This window comes from Notechis scutatus, chromosome 7 (assembly GCF_049901735.1).
Source record: "Notechis scutatus isolate UNSWTSFEM ecotype Mainland chromosome 7, rNotScu1.2, whole genome shotgun sequence".
In the NCBI taxonomy this organism is placed as follows: domain Eukaryota; kingdom Metazoa; phylum Chordata; class Lepidosauria; order Squamata; family Elapidae; genus Notechis; species Notechis scutatus.
The window spans coordinates 22,719,241-22,737,480 of record NC_142015.1 but is presented as its reverse complement, the minus strand read 5'-3'; positions in this window follow the sequence as shown (position 1 = coordinate 22,737,480).

The window sequence follows — 18,240 nt, the reverse complement described above, 5'->3', positions numbered from 1 at the left end:
ATAAATAAATTTATTGAACAAAGCCTTCACTGGTCACCACTTGCATCCCAGTGGTGACCATCCTTCACCAGAAATCCACATTATGAAGCAGGAACGCATATCTCAGCCAACATCCATAACTGAATCTCATAAGGCAGGGCTCTCCCAACTTGGCAACTTGAAGACTTGTGGACTTCAACTCCCAGAATTCCCCAGCCCACAAGTCTTCGAATTGCTAAGTGTGGGCCTGTCATAAGGCCTCCAAAATAAGCCCCCAGGCTGTCATTTCTCTACATATCAGAGCATTAAATCAACTCATTTAAAGTCTAATCGTTTTTAAAATGCCAATTAAAGCAAATCAGGTTCAGTTCTAGCTCTGCCTTCTTTGTTGCCCTTGTCTTCAGACACCTCCCTGCACTAGGAAGTCCTTCTCCTCCCGTCCTTCACCAGAAGGCCTCCGAACATGGTTTGTGGCTTATCTCTCACTGTGTTAATCTTTTGGGTGACTTTTTCTTTTTTTTTAAAAAAAAAATGTGCATTCCATTTCACATCCTGGATGCGCAATCTGCACGCACGATTTAGCCATCAGACAAAATGGCACCCTTGCCCATTAGGGTCTATAAATCTATCTTCCTCTCTGCTCTACAAGCTGCTGGCACTATTTATTAGGGAGGTTGAGAGGCAACAGAGCACTTCGTTTCAAGGAGGCAACGCAATGCACCTGGGCTGAAGCAAACAGGCCTCATATTTCTTCTTGATGAGCTACTTCTCATCTCCTGAAGCCTTGGCCACTAATTTCCAAACCCCAAAGAAGGCTGAGGCCGCCGTGTTCACACAGAAGGCTCTATCCTCATTTCCATGCACTGTCTGGAAGATGAAAAAGAGATGCGGGAGCGCCTGCCAGCAATTGGAACTGTTGAACCAGGTGGCTCTGCCTTGCAAGAAGCAAACCAGAGGGCATTCGTTCCTGACGTCACTTCATGTGGGAGCTTCACAGGAAGCTCCAACCAAGCAAAGCACCGTTTTAAAGCTGTGTAGTCCAGAGAGACGTATGAAGAATGAAGGGGTGGGGAGATGGATGCCTTGGGATCAACAAGACAGGGTGGCCTAGTTCTTATCCCATGTCTTTAAAACTCCACTCCTGCCTGCAGAAGGCCCTAACAGAAGCCATAACAGGAAGAAAGGAGGGAGGGACGGAGGGAGGGGGGATGGAAGGAAGGAAGGAGAGAGGGAAGGAAGGAAGGAATAGAGCATGAAGAAGGGTGGAAGAGAGGGAGGGAGGGACAGAGTATGAAGAAGGGAGGGAGGAAGGTATAGAGCATGGAGAAGGAAGGAAGGAAAGAAGGAAGGAGGGATAGAGCATGAGGAAGGGAGGGAGGAATAGAGCATGAACAAGGAAGGAAGGAAGGAAGGAAGGAAGGAAGGAAGGAAGGAAGGAAGGAAGGAAGGAAGGAAGGAAGGAAGGAAGGAAGGAAGGGATAAAGCATGAAGAAGGGAGGGAGGGAGGAGGGAGGGAGGGATAGAGCATGAAGGAAGGAAAGAAGAAAGGAAGGAAAGAAGAAAGGAAGGAAGGAAGGAAGGAAGGAAGGAAGGAAGGAAGGAAGGAAGGAAGGAAGGAAGGAAGGAAGGAAGGAAGGAAGGAAGGAAGGAAGGAAGGACCACCATAATGCTGTTACTACCTCCTCCTTATCTGTTGCTGCCTCCAAGTCATCTGTCATCTCAGTCAGCAGCTACCACCAATCTCTTCATCATCTCCTCCGTCAAGGAAGGAATACTTTGTGATGACTGTGGGAGGCCTTAAAGGGCTCAGATCTTCTGACGTTGTGGTGAGAGGCAGCCAAGGGAAACAGCTTCTCCTCCCCTTGGCTCTCCTCTCTGAGAGATTGCAGCCTGGAGGAGCTCAGCTTCTGAACTTTCTTCCCATGAGGAGACCTTATTTGGGTCCCTCACAGATTTACTTCCAGTATGGATTATAGTTCTACACCTCATGAATGATGGCATGACAGAAAACCCTTGAGAAATGTCCTTTAGGCTCAGAAACCAAAATGGTCATCAATTTCCTGGATCTCTAAATCCAGCCATGGAGAAAGATGACAAGGATTGTATAGAACATAGAATAATAGGGTTGGGGGGACCTTGGAGGTCTTCTAGTCTAACCCTCTGCTCCAGGCAGGAGAGCTTATACCATCCCAGTCAAATGGTTGTCTATTCTATTTTTGAAAACCTCCAGTGATGGAGCACCCACAATTTCTGGAGGCAAGCTGTTCCACTGGTTAATTGTCCTCACTGTTAGGAATTTTCTCCAAAATTCCAAATTGCTACTTTCCTAGATTAGTTTCCATCCATTGTTTCTTGTCCTGCCTTCTGGTGCTTTGGAGAACAAAACAGCCCCCTTTTCTCTGTGACAGCCCCTCAAGTACCAGAAGATATCTATCGTGTCCCCTCCTTCCTTAATCCTTCTCTTTGATAGTCTGGACATATCTAGTCCTCTTAACATTCTTTTATTTATTTGGGGAACTGCTTTCAGGCTAAAAATCGTACAGAGCCAATTGTAAAGAGCGTGATTTGCCACAGTTCACAATACGTGAAGAGGCCTCCTGGATTAATTGATTATAGAGAAAGCTTTCAGATCACCCCATTCCGTCTCCAGCACCATCTAATTAAGTGGAAACATTTTATGCATTTATCTGCAAGCTGTACATTGCAGAGTAATAAAAATTTTAAATCATGGGATGTACCCGCAAGGTATCTACCATCATTCATCCCCTTCCCCTAAGAAAGGAATAATTAACATGCTTCCAGTGTTTTCTGCAATTACAGTTACCCATCTCTGAACGAAATGAAATGAAACTTTCTCACTTTTGCAAAAGTTTTAAACAATCTCTCTCTCTCTCTCTCTCTCTCTCTCTCACACACACACACACACACGTTAAGCATACATTTTGGCCACATTTCTCTAAAATTATTCATTTTTTAATGCACGTTTCCTAATATACACTTTGGCTCAAGCAATTTTCTTGAATAAAATATATTTTTCTACACAGACTCAAGTCTATAGGTCTACCTAAAACACACAAGGAAGGAAGCATCACCTTTTTTTTTTTACTATAGGTGTAAATTATATTGCAAAATTCCAGAGCAGAATAGACTTCGGAGGACTACAGATTCCACTGTTCGTTGGGCTTGAGAAGTGGAAATTGGAAAAAGGCTCACATTAAAATACTGTCTGTGCATTTTTCACTGTATACCCCATTCCTTAGGTAGGGGACATTAGAAACCTGCAATTCCAAGTCCAGTTGAAATAAATCAAAGTGGATTTATAGGTTGCCAAAGGAATGTTTATTCCATCCAATTTGAGAAACTCATTAGTACAGAACAAATCTGATGACGATGCTTTCCACTCCGGAAAGCTGATTTCAGAAGTTGCAGCTCCAAGCCGTCCATCATCTTCGCTATGAGATTGCTGTGAACCTCCCTAAAAACAGTTTGGCTTGACATCATTCGGAGGACTGGCTATTTTGCCAGTAATAGATCTCTCTTCCAATTGAAAAACAGGGCATAAATCCAGACACCAAAGCAAGCATCCTGTCAAAGTGATGTAATCTGCACCCATAGGAAATATTTATTTGTAAACAAAAGTTTCTGATAGGCTGGAGAAAGATGGATGAAATACCTGGCAGATAAACAGGTTGTATTTCTTTCGATCAGTTCACATTCTGCCAGTGGAAAGAGAATTTGCTTTAAAATTTCTTTCCAAGGAGAAAGAATTTGAGGGACTTTTCTGTGGGTGGTGGGTGGTGTCGGTGGGGGGGAGTGACAATGCATCGGAGGTGGTATTTAGCAGGTTCTGAGCAGTTCTGGAAAACCGGTCATGGAAATTTTGAGTAGTTTGTACAACTGGCAAATCCCACCTCTGACTGGCTCCACCCCCTCTATTCTCTGCCTCCCGAGTCCCAGCTGATTGGCTGGGTCTTCTTTGGTTGCCCTGCCCAGGAGAATGGAGCTGGGAAGCAGGTTAGTGGGGTGGGGAGGAATGGGGATTTTGCAGTAACCTTCCCCCAGGAGTGGGGAGGGAATGGAGATTTTTCAATATCCTTCCCCTACTAAGCCCACCAAACCACAGCATGCCCACAGAACTGGAAGTAAAAAAAAAATTGGATCTCACCACTGCAATGCATGTTGTTCCCTCTTTCTTATAATGCCTTCGTAAGACCACATTTGGAATACTGCATCTAGTTTTGTTGCCATGGTATAAAAAAAAGATTTCAAGACTCTAGAAAGAGTGCAGAAAAGAGCAACAAAGATGATTAGGGGGCTGGAGGATAAAACATATGAAAAAATGTTGTGGGAATTAGATATGTCTAATTTAATGAAAAGAAGGACTAAGAGTGACATGATAGCAGTCTTCTAATCTAGGGGGCTGTCACAAAGAAGAGAAAGTTAATCTGTTTTCCAAAGCATCTGAAGGCAAGACAAGAAACAATGGATGGAAACTGATCAAGGGGAGAATTACCCACAAATAAGGAGAAATTTCCTGATAGCTAGAACAATTAATCAGTGGAACAACCTGCTTCCGGAAGTTATAGATGCTCCAACACCAGAAGATTTTAAGAAGAGTTCGGACAGGCAATTGTCTGGAATTGTATAAGGTTGGATTGGTAGACCTCCAAAGTCCCTTCTGTTATTCTTCACTAGTATCCATTCTCCTGTGTGCCACACTCCCTTTAAATCCAAAGCGAAAAGATAAGGTGACCAACCGTCCTCCTTTAGGGAGGACAATCTTTCTTTTGTAAGTTCTGTCCTCTCTGGAAAAGTGTCCTCCTACATGTCCTCCTTTTCGATATTTGAAGACTAATCTGTAAATCTCCGTATTTGATCGATGCCGATCCGATCCGTTGTGTGTGATGTGACGTATTTGTATTTGACATGGCGATTCATCAAGGCTCGGTACAGTGCGGCGAGACGCGATTATGAGACGCATGAGCTCCACACAGGAGAATTGTTTTGAGAGAATGTGCCATGTGCAAGAGTATACCATGCGCAAGAGTTGCCATGCACAAGAGGGCGGCGCATGCAAGAGTGCGCTGTGCTCAAGTGGCTTTGTTTTTTTTCTTCAATTTATTTGTGTCCTCTTTCTCATTGTAAAAAAGTTGGTCACCAGAGAAAAGATCCAGAGGAAACATCTCCCTGTGTTCTTGTGGCTTCCTTGTTGCACTGCTTTGAAGTTAGGTGGACAGCACCGTCTGGCCCACAGGCCACTGCTTTCCAAAATTTTGCCCCCTCCCCAGCTTGCTGAATTGCCTGTTAGCCACCATGCTGTTACAATCGTGGCCTGAGCCAAAGGCTTTATTTATTTATTTATTTATTTATTTATTTATTTATTTATTTATTTATTTATTTATTTATTTATTTATTTACACGTTGACAGGCCAGACAAATTTATTGCTGCGTGTCATCCCCAGTGAACCTTTAATTTATTTTCTGACTGATAACCCACAAAGGGTTTGGAGATGGCGGGCTTGGCTGATTGCTTTCAAGAAGCCCAAATGACACATTTTAACTGTTGCCGCTTTTGTCAGCTTTTACCCTGAGGTTCTGGTGGTAACTGCTCTTAATTGCTCCTGGAGAGAGCCAACCCTGACGAGAAGTCATGATGCATGATGGAGCAAATACTTTGACTATTTTGCAAAGATTGGTGCCCTGTGACCTCATAAACCACCCTGCGGGGACTTTTAGTCTCAGCGTCCTATCCGTTCTCCAATTTAGTTCAGGAATAACTCTTTCCCTCTGCGGGGTGTGCTTGCCTGCCACTGAGCTTGGGTTGATGAACTAAGAACCTTGGAGAAGATTGCATTGTCCAAGTCTTCAACCGGATCATGCTTGGTCCTTGTCCACGTAAACATGAGTCATCCCTCAGACATCACTGACTTTTTGAGGAAATGTTAGGCCCTGCTATTTTTTAAAAGCCCCTTGAGTTCCCTGGATCTTTGGAGGCAACGTGAGGAAGACCACAGCAGATGGCTACTGTAATAGAAGCATCTCTAAGAGCCGCGGTGGCTCAGTGGTTAGAATGCAGTACTGCAGGCTACTTTTGCTGACTGCCGGCTGTCTACAGTTTAGCAGTTCGATTCTCACTAGATTTAAGGTTGACTCAGCCTTCCATCCTTCCGAGGTGGATAAAATGAGGACCCAGATGGTTGGGGGCAATAAACTGACTCTGTAAACCACTTATAGAGGGCTGTAAAGCACTGTGAAGTGGTATATTAAGTCTAAGTGCTATCGCTATTGCTATCTATCTATCTATCTATCTATCATTTGTCTATCATCTATCTATCTATCTATCTATCTATCATTTGTCCATCATCTCATTTGTCCATCATCATCTCAAGGCTCAAGGTTGACTCAGCCTTCCATCCTTCCGAGGTGGATAAAATGAGGACCCAGATTGTTGGGTGCAAGAGGCTGACTCTGTAAACTGTTTAGAGAGGGCTGTAAAAGCACTGCAAAGCGGTATATAAGTCTAAATGCTATTGCTATCTCTCCAAGAATTGCTCAATGATTGCAAGTATAAATTTAAAATGATGTTTTCTTGCCCTATAGGTCACCACCACCTCCTTAGAAAGAGAGCCAATTTGATCTAGAGCAGGGGTTCCTAACCCCCGAACTGTGGCCTGTTTGAAACTGGGCCACAGGAGAAAAAGGCAAGCATATGCATGTAAAGCTCCACTCAATGGAGGGCATGAGTGGAGCGCACTTCTACTCACATACAAAGCTCCAGTCATACGATCAGAGGGTGTTTGCACGATCACCTCCACTTGTATTCACACAAGGGAAGGGTGCACATATGCACCACTCACACAAATGGGACTGTGCACATATGTGTGTGCCTCTGTCTCTGTCTCTCTGTCTCTCTGTCTCTCTGTCTCTCTCTCTTACACACACACACACACACACACACACACACACACACACACAAACACACACTGCCTGGGCAGGCCACCAAGTGACAATGGTTGTGGACCACTGGTCTAAAGATTAAGGCAGCAGGCTCAAAAAAACATGAGTTTTAGTCCCTCCTTAGACACAAAGTTAGTTTGGAGACCTTGGGCCAGCCACTCTCTCCCAGCCCTAGGAAGGAAGCAATGGGAAACCAATTCACAATCTCGCCCAGAAAACTGCAAGGATTGTTCCAGGTAGTTGCCAGGACTCAAAATTGACTTGAAGACACACACAAAATAAATACCCCCCCACTCCCAAAGATGTGAAAAAATCATAATTCTGATATATCAAAAAATGTAAAATTACTTGTCAAGAAAAACTCCTAGTAACTTCATAATTGTGACCCTACTGGGATTGGAAGGCTCTTGCCATAGTAATTCCAGCTATCAACCTCACATTTTTAGATTACTGAAGTGCACTGTAAATGGAGCTGCATCTGAAAAATACTACATTTGGCCAAATGCAGTGGCCTGTAGATTAGCAAACCATAGTAATTTTTCAATGGTTTTTGTTTTGCTATTTTATTATTATTCTTAGCAAAAGTTTTACAGAAAGGTTACAAGTGTAAAAACAAAGAAGAGGCATACATGAAAAACTACAAAAACAATCAACCCAATAAAACAACAGAAAGGGGGGAAATTATCAATACATAGCTGATGTTTGATGAATGAGGGTCTATATGTAGTACATAGCCATTAATCAAATGTCAGATAGATTTTTTTTAATCTGTTTTAGCTGGAAAAATAATAAATGATTATCTCAGATTGCAAAGTTGGGGAGAGATCATTATGCAGCAAAATCTATGTGGTCGCTAAGATTTAACAATAGTTTGATGGCACAGAATGAATCAGATCAATCAACATTACAAAATATCCTAAAATCTATGCCATGGGAAAACACACTGAATCATTCATTGATTAGCAGATAAAATATTAGTGGATAAATGGAAAGCTACAAGGAATCAACACTGGATGGAACCAATGGAGGAGCTAGCAGCTCTGTCTGATAAAAGCTGGGAAGTATGGAAAAGGAAAAGGAGCTTATAGTGGACTATAGAAGGAACAGATCCGACATCGGAGCCATTGCTTATCAATGGAGACTGAGTAGAGCAAGTGGCCAGTTTTAAGTTTCTGGGTGTTACCCTCAAAGAGGACCTGACCTGGGGGTGCCCACATTGCAGCCCTGGTCAAAAGGGCCCAGCAGAGATTATATTACCTGAGACTTCTCAGGAAACAACAACGGAATGAAAAACTGCTGGTGACCTTCTACTGCTGCACCATAGAGAGTATCTTAACTTACTGCACCTCTGTATGGTTTGCCAATTGCACTGGGGCAGATAGGAAAGCGCTCCAGAGGGTTAACGTCATTGCCCAGAAGATTGTTGGTTGCCCTCTCTCCTCTTTGGAAGAGCTTTATAGCTCCCGCTGCCTTAAGAAAGTTCAAAACATTATCAAAGATCCATCTCATCCTGGGAACTCTTTTTTTGAACTATGACCATCTGGCAGACGGTACCGGATAATAAAAACAAGGACAAATAGGCTGAAACACAGCTTCTATCCCAGGGCAGTAGCTCTATTGAATTATACTGTATAGCACAATATTAATGCAATATCAGGGGTTTTCAATTCAATTGCATAGAATGTGAAGGATGTGTGTTTGTGTTTTATTTTTTTATAGTTTTCTTATGGATAATGTACACTGAAGGTGGCATTTAATTTCATTGTACCAGGTGCAATAACAATAAAGTAAAATAAAGTAAATTGTCGAATAGATACAGGGGCCCAACAAGATCCAGACACATCCTGAACAAATGGGACTATCCAGTGGCTACTGTTCTTTGCGATTCTGGTGAAGATATGCAGACAACACCACATATGTACACCTGTCCTTTGTGCCCTCATCAGTGTAGACCTGAGAACCTCACAGCACGACAGAACACAATTAATGTGGCTAGTATCTGGACAAGATTTGTTTAATTCATCCACATTTTAATCTCGTATTTGATATTTGATATCTGCTAGAAGCACGACAACCCCAAAACTAGAAGCATTTGAAATGTGGATTTACAAAACGGCTGTTATGTATAAGCTGGGTTGACAAAATCAGAAACGAGGAAGTGATAATCCACTTGGGAAAGCCAAGGGAAATCATCAAAACCATTAAAAAAGTAAAAATTAGAATATTTTGGACATGTGATTCTATACCCGGAAAAAAATGGCATACTTCACTTAATCCTCCAGGTAAAGATTGAAGGCAAACGAGGTCTGGGTAGAAGAAGAACATTATGGCTTCAAAATCTAAGGGTTTGGTTTGGACAAAATTCAGCAGCCCTTTTCCCCGCAGCTGTTGATAAAAATAGGATCACCAACACGATCACCAACATCCGATGACAGATAAGGCACAAGAAGAGGAAGAAGATTTGATATTTTAAATTAATGTCATATAGTATGCCTTATTTTAATTGCAATGCTTCTGACACAAATAAATAAACAAGCAGATAAAATGGACTTTTCAAAAATGGATGTTGTGCATCAATTAAATCCAATTCTTAATAACATTACTACTTTTTCCAATTTCTCAAAATAATTCTCTTACCCAGGCCCGATACAACTATAACTCCTCAAAAATAGTCCAATGTCCAAAGCTTTGGGGCATAATTTAATAGATCATCATCTTTAACATTAAATATTTTGTCCAGGAATATTTTAAAATATTATTCAAAAAAGGATGTCATTATAATCATATAATACAATTGCTGCATTGGTTAGTTTCTGGGTATCATTCAAGGTTTTGACTGGGTAACAAGTAAGGTGAAAGATTTGAAAGAATACAATGAATTTTGTAAATAAAAAAGGTGACAGTTCACAAAGATTACTAGGTGCAAATAGAAATACCCATTATTTCCATAGCAAGGGAGATAAAGCAGGAATGGTTAAATTGATTATTTTATTCAAACAGAAAAATATTTGGATATCACTTTTGGAATTTGTGCTTGCGAAGAAAAAAAAATGAAACATTGACTTTGGTTTTGTTGATTAGAACGATTTGGTGTTATAGGAATGGCTAGCTATATATTAATGTGTAAAAGCACAAAATTGAGGTTGGAGTGTGTTTACCTTGTATTGTGCTAAGAAGAATTGGGAGTCAATGGCCCCTTTCTTTCTTTTTCTCTTTCCCCTTGTATCTCACACACACCCTTTCTCCTTCCTTCCCTTAATTTCCTCTTTTTTTTTCTTCTCTTCTTTGTATTTTATATAATAACAGATAACAGATAATCAGAGTTGGAAAAGACCTTTTAAGTCATCTAGTCCAACCCCCTGCCCAAGCAGGAGGCCCTACTAATAAAATAGGAGACTCTAATAAAATAAAACCTTAATAAAAAGCGGGGGGAAGTTTTGACTTGGTAGCTTAGCAGCGAAGTATTTAGAAGATGATCTTTTCTGCATCAGAGATGGTCCATCCAATTCGTCTTGTGGATGTGCCAGGAACATTTAATTCTGCTCCGTTGGGAGGTGAAGGTAGAAAGCTCAAGTGAACTACTAATACCACTCTATAAAGCCTTAGTACCTAGAGTACTGCATCCAGTTTTGGTCACCACACTCTAAAAAAGATGCTGAGACTCTAGAAAGAGTGCAGAGAAGAGCGACCAGGATGATTAGGGGACTGGAGGCTAAAACATATGATGAACAGTTGCAGGAACTGGGCCTGGCTAGTCTAGGGAAGAGAAGGACCAGGGGAGACAGGATAGCAGTCTTCCAATATTTGAGGGGCTGCCACAGAGAGGCTATTTCCCAAAGCCACTGAAGGCCACACAAGGAATAATGCATGGAAACTGAACAAGGAGAGATTCAACCTGGAAATAAGGAGAAATTTTCTGACAATGAGAGCAATCAATCAATGGAACAGAAGTTGCCTTCAGAAGTTGTGGGAGCTTCATCACTGGAAGCTTTCAAAAAGAGACTGGACTGCCATCTGTCAGAAATGTTGTAGGGTCTGTTTGGGCAGGGGGCTGGACTAGATGACCTACAAGATCTCTTCCAATTCTGTTGATCTGTATCTGTAAAGTCTAACAAGCAGCCCGATGTTACAGATCTCTTTCCTACTTGTGATTAGATTGACATCCTCACTGTTGGTCTTCCAGAAATTGTTAAAGATAACTGAATTGTTCCAGAGGGTCTTAGAGCAATGAGTGGTCACCCTTACACTCCTACTTTGTACCAGTTTATATCTTTATTACCTTATAGGTCCTTCCTCTGCTTTTATGTTGTAAACTACAGGGAGTCATTTTTATTGAATCCAGTGGTATATGAAGACTATAAATAAATGAATACTCAAAGCCAAAAGCCAAATTTACCCTGTTCTAAGCTGTTTGACTTCTCGGTTGTTAACATAGGGATTAGGAGGTGAGGGACAATCATAACCATGGCAACAGAACAGTCATAACTTCTTAATATAGTTTAATAATAATACCAGGACCAGCCACATAGCAGAAGGTGGCCGCTATAACTGAGGTATTACCTTCATAGGAAATCTCTTTTAGAAGATTGGAGAAAATTTGCATCTACTTGCAAAATGCATAAGATTTAGCCAAAGTTTTCAGAGGTCCAGAGTCTGGGACTGCAATTCATCTGGACCCATAGATGGCATGGGGATAATTTGTCAATCTATTCTCACACTTTTGCAGGTTTTTTTAAAAAGAAAGTCAGATGAGCCAAGGAACTTGGTTGGTTGGCATCAAGGGTAATTCTGCTATATCTGAGCGGCAGGGATTCGGATGACCACTGGGTGGCAGCAAACAGTTGGACTTTTTTATGTCTCTCTGCTGCTATCTTGTGACTATATGGAGCTATGCAGCCCATATTTAGTAGCCTTACCAAACTTTAATAATCTTAGCACTCTCTGAGCTTGGCTGTTTTCTTGCAGACATTTCATTACCCAACTAGGTAACATCATCACTGCTAATTCAGAAGCATAGCAAGGATCAAGGAATATATGAACAGGCACACCGATATCCATAGTCTTTCTCTTAGGACTCAGGACATGTATCATAAAGATTTGGGAGGGAGGGAAATTCCTTGCCTCCTTATTTATTTATTTAGTTTAGTTTGTCAAGCATGTATGAAAAAAATAAGTATAAGTATGAACATAACATATAAAATATAAGTATAAACAGGTATAAGTAAATGACTATTAATAAATGGGGACAGTAGGACAGGGATGATAGGCATGCTGGTGCACTTATGCATGCCCCCTTACAGACCTCTTAGGAATGGAGTAAGGTCCATGGTAGACAGTTTAACATTTAAGTTTTGGGGGTTTGAGGATGTAACAACAGGTAGTGAGTTCCAGACATTGACCACTCTGTTGCTGAAGTCGTATTTTCTGCAATCAAGTTTTGAGCGGTTTATGTTGTGTTTGTATCTATTGTTTGCCTGTGTGTTGTTGTGGTTGAAGCTGAAGTAGTCACTGACAGGTAGAATGTTATAGCAGACAATTTTGCGTAAGGTCAGACTGTAGGCGGCATAGTTCTAAGTTCTCCAGCCCCAAATTTCAAGCCTGGTGACATAACAGATTCTATTGCGAGCAGAGGAATGGAGGACTCTTCTCGTGAAATATCTCTGGACTCACTCAGTTGTATTAATGTCCATTATACAGTGTGGATTCCAGGCAGATGAACTGTATTCAAGAATTGGTCCGGCAAAGGTTTTGTATGCCCTGGTTTGCAGTTCAATGTTACCAGAGCAGAAGCTTCACAAAATGAAATCTCATTAACACTGGGGAACATTTTTTCAGTTTCAAGGCATCTCTCCAACATGTATACTTATCAAAGCAATTCAGACCCAAGGCAAATAATCAACTTAATTACTGCCAAAGACATTTGCCATTGGGGAGGGGGGGCTGCCTTCAATGCCCCCAAATATCTGCGGAGACAAGCAAAACAGGTGGTCGACTGTGGTTGACTCCTTGATCTGTAGCTGCCTTAATTTATCCCCATCTTAGAATACCTGCCAATTCACCCAATAAAAGGGGAAGAAAGTCATATCTCAAGGTTACGATGTCGTCAGAGAGCCGTATATTTTATATCTTATCGTGCTCTGGCAATAAAGCAAAGAATGGCGGGTGGGGCAGGGGGGGTGAGTTGGATATTACTTTTACTTTCACACAATGTATCCTAGAAAGAATGACATGCTGCAGCTACACAAATAAATTAATTCCGTCTCCATCATTGTGGCTTCACTCACAGGCATACAAAAAAAAACGGTTCTAGGAAATTTCAAGGGCAGCTTTTTCTACAATGCATCTTGGAAGCTCATAAGGTTTGTGGGAGGGTCTTTCTCTGGGTTATGAGTTTCTTTTCGGAAATAAACAGATTGTGCAAATTGAGGATGGATCCCAAACAGATATCAAGACCCCAAGATAATTACATGTCCTTGAAGCAAGAATTTTCCTTCTTGCCAGCAATCTTTTGGGGTCTGCTTTCTGTTTTGTTTTGTTTTTTTCCTTCCTATAATGAAATCACTCAAGATGTCTTTAAGCTCTAAGGCAGAGGTGTCTAATCTTGGCAATTTTAAGACCCAGAATTCCCCAGCCAGCCAAGGTTGGATACTTCTGTCCTAAAAGAAATTCACTTGGGCAGATTTCTTAGGTTCGCCTAGTAGACTCACATCTGTCGGTTTGTTATTTCTTTTTTTTAAAGCAAAGCTGTTGTAGATATCTTCCGAATGCATCACATATCTCTTAAAGCTCACAATAATCCTGAGAGGGAGTTACTGCTTTAAGAAAACTTACCACTTAGAAGTTCTGCCTGTGAAACATCAAGGGAGGAAATTCATTCTTAAAGGCACAGGGATGGCAGTGATTTCTGGTTTGATTGCATTAGTGTGCAGGCACAAAAGAGACAAGGAAAACATGTTTCTACAATGTGTTTGTGTTCCATGATCTACACAACTATAAACAAACCACACCAACTGAGTTCACCTAGCATTCTATCCTAAAACATGGTGGGGTAGTTATTGGAGCATCAATCTTGGAACATTTTAAACATAACAAACATATTGGAACATGCAGCATAGTATGTAACAGATGCATTAAATATTATCCAGAAAGAAATTATTATCCTTACAGGTGGCTGAGCACAAGTATCAACTGAGTCAGGTCATCCACTAAACCATGATTATAAAACCTGTTCTGACAAAGGCTTTCAAGAATGTAATGACGCACACACTTATTTTAAAAACAAGTCTTGTTTTATTGCAACTCTGGGAATTATTTTCATTCCCAGCTGGTAATGAATCTCAAACAGTCCCTCGAGATAAGCACCCACCTTTCTTTCCTGTGAAGTGCTGCCAATAACAGAAGTGTCAAATGAACTAGAAAAAAAAAAAACCAACCGAAGTACAAAGAGCTTCAAGAATGAATCTGAACTAAATGAACGACTTTGCTTCCTGCAAAGGTTTCATCATCTTTTCCTGTCCTTTATATCTTATGGGAGGGACAATCACCTCCCAAACTTGCTCCCAAGTCGCCACTTTTGTTTCAGCTGCTCTCGCCTTCTAGCAGCTCTGTGCACTGGGAACAGGCTCCTCTGGGTCCTCTGCCTTGCTGCTGCCAGACTCCGAAGGCAGCACCCCACTCCCAGATGGTCCTGGCTCCATCTCTGCATTGGACACAGGACCTTCATCCGAGTCCACTTCCAGACCGGTCCCCATTCTTCCCCACTGTCTGATTCCACTGCTGTCTGCACAGACTGCCAACAAACCACAACAAAACCAATGGTCTGTGCAAAAGCTGCTACGGTTTGTTATTTGAAATTATTTGCCATATTGTGGTGGAACATAGTCTGGAGTCGCAGGAGGGAGAAGTTGTTCCCCAGAAGGCAAAGAGGGAGCAGAACGTGGAATGTCTGGTAGGCAGGAAGAAAGTAAAGACAGTCCCTCCCTAGCAGTTCACAGAGTATATCTCTAATCATGCAGAAAGGTGCTTTAGTCTGGCAAGATTCTGTTTGTAGATGAATGATAAAGGAACTACTCAGAAATAATTCGGTATGTTGTTCTTGGGGCCCAACACATATTTTTCCCATATATGGAAAGCACTCTTTCTAGGACACACTTCCAAAAGGGCATTTAAAAATGTTTAAAAGTTCTATGGCTCTTCTTTTTAATTTTGGAAATATATAGTTAGCCTCTAATTAAAATGAGAAAGATCTGATTCGGCAAAGTTATCTTTAGAAACAAATATTCTGCAAGAGTGCAGTTCAGCTCCTGGAGGGAGGGAAAACCTCCCAATTTGTGACCTTGTTCCAATTTGTGACCTTTAACCATTGAAACTTTCTACTGGTGTGAAATATGTATGCTACTTACTCCCTCCCCCCCATGGTTTAAATCCTTTCCCAATACACAAATTTTAAATTAGTTGATTGTAAGGTGACCAACTTTTTTACAATGAAAAGGAGGACACAAATAAATTGAAGAAAAAAAACAAAGCCACTTGCGCACGGCGCACTCTCTCAAAACAATTCTCCTGTGTGGAGCTCATGCCTCTCATAATCGCGTCTCGCCGCACTGTACCGAGCCTTGACGAATCGCCATGTCAAATACAAATACGTCACATCACACACAATGGATCGGATAGGTATCGATCAAATACGGAGATTTACAGATTAGTCTTCAAATATCAAAAAAAAAAAGGACATGTAGGAGGACACTTTTTGAACTTACAAAAGGAGGACTGTCCTCCCTAAAGGAGGACGGTTGGCCACCTTATTGATTGGATCCTCTCTTCCTCTTTTCTTTCTAATACAAATTAGTTCCTTCCTTCTTTTCTTTCTAATACAGATTGGTTCCTTCCTTCTTCTTTTCTTTCTACTACAAATTGGTGCCCTTCCTTTCTCTTTTCTTTCTAATATAAATTGGTTCCTTCCGCTTTTCTTTCTAATACAAATTGGTTCTCTTCCTTTCTCTTATCTTTCTAATACAAATTGGTTCCTTCCTTCTTCTTTTCTTTCTAATATAAATGTAGGTACTCCCATTGTATTATTTGCTTTTTCTATTCCTAGGCAAATTCAAAACATGTTGAACCACCAATGAACTGGAGAATGACTCATTCCTTTGATTTTCTGAAAGCCATTCCATTATCTACTATTCAGCTCCAACTCACCCATCCGATTTAAACCTTGATGTGCAAAAAAGCACTATTTTCCCCACTATTTTCAGCTGATAAAGAGTGACCACTTCTGGATAATTACAGTCTCACCTTTAATTAAAACCCCCTCTGTGCTGTGATGCCAGCAGAGCACTTGACACTGATTAAGAAACTCTCATTCTGTCATCTTTTATTTTGCTAAATGTAATGATTGCCTTTCTGTGATCTTTGTTTAATCTGGCTCTTAGCTAAAATCTCATTGGGTCACTGATGTTCTGTGCCTCATACATAATCTTCCCTGTCACTCTGGCTAGCAAAAAAGTCTCTTGCACATTTCTACAAAGGCATCTCTGAAGTAGTAAGACCTGCCATTTATGGAGCACTTAAGCTGTTATTAATTAGCGCTCTACCTAATATTTCTCTTTTATTTTAAAACCGTTCTCATTCAGTTCTATGAAAAGATATTGCCTTTGAATTTTTTTCTCTCTCCCCGAAGCAGAAGAATGGCTCTCTGAAATGTGTGTAGCTAATGTGTGGGTTCTTCCAGTTAGGCGTAAAGATTCTCATAAATTGCGCCTGATTCCTCTTGACTGAAGCCATGCAATTTTCTTGGCAGCTCCACAAAAGAATTTGCCATTGTTTTCTTCCAGGAGACAGCTGGATAGATTGATGGACAGAGGTTTTTTTTTTAAAAAAAATAAAAAATAAAATCTAGCCTTCCATAGAAGGTCTAAATAAAAAAGAGAAGTTTTTTGTAGTTACCAAAACAATGCATGATTCTTGAATATTAGCATAGAACATTTTGAGGATCAGGGGCCATCATTGACAAGACCTGTACAGAAATGACCATAAGATGAAAAAGCTACAATAGTGGCAAATAGCTATAAGCTCAGGTATAAGATGAGAGTGGCGGTTTATCCTCCAAGCTTGTGGGTTGTTTTCTGAATGTTATGTTACTAGGCTAAGTAATGTCTTCAGTGCAATTTAGGGAATGTCAGTATTGGTGTTCTTCTGTGTTATGGCCTGTCAGCTGCCAGCCCCTCCAGCAGCCAATCAAATAAGGAGACAGCGTGGGAGTCAGAACCAGCATCAAGGCAACCTGAGAGCTCCAATGGGGAAGAGGGAATGGAGCTGTCAGAGAGAAAGAGAGAGAGAGAGAGAGAGAGAGTGGAGCCTGGGCCGTCCATCAGCCCTCAAATGAAGGTGGCTGATGAAGAAGAAGAGGAACAGCTGGGTCCAGTGCCTGATTTGTGGATATGCAGAAGGCAGAGGAGAGGAGAGCAGTGGAAATCTATGGGCCAATATAAGGGCTTTGTGTCTTGTGTAGGTCTTGTGATGGGAGGGTCATATCAGGTAAGGGTTTAGTGATGGCTCTTGCGATGAGTAGGTGTGGATCACATTAGTTGGAAGTCTTGTGATAAGCTACAATTTGTGACAACAATGATAAGCTACAATTTGTGACTTCCAGAGGGCTTCCAGAGTGATCCTAACAATCTATTAACTGAGATTCAAACTCTTGAAGCTTGCTTGGTAGCTCTATGTGACTCAGTGGGATAGCTTCTACAGAGGGATAACTTGTGCTTTAGCAGACCAAATATAAAGATAGATGAACTTGGAGTGCGTTAAACATGAAGTTACCATCACATGGTAACAAAGAGACCGAAGCAGAACCCTCTCCATCCAACTGTCCAACTTAGGAACAACACATGGAAGGAAATAGCATTCCATGAATCCTAATCTCAAGTCATTAATTTAACATCTACATCATTAAAGTACAGTGGTACCCTGATACCCAACTGCTTTGAAACTCATCAAATTTGGTACTCAATGCATTTTGACATGAAAAGTTTGACCCAGTACTCATTGTTTGTTTAGTGCTCAAGGCACAAGCTAGAAATTGCCGGTGTCGGCTACCTTGTGACTCACTATGGGAAAATATTTCCTTATGGGAAAAATTGGTTTGGCACTCATCATTTTTGGTACTCGGTGGCGTGGTGGTTAGAATGCAGTACTGCAGGCTACTTCTGCTGACTGCTGGCTGCCTGCAATTTGGCAGAATCTCACCAGGCTCCAAGTTGACTCGTCCTTCCAAGGTCGGTAAAATGAGGACCCAGATTGTTG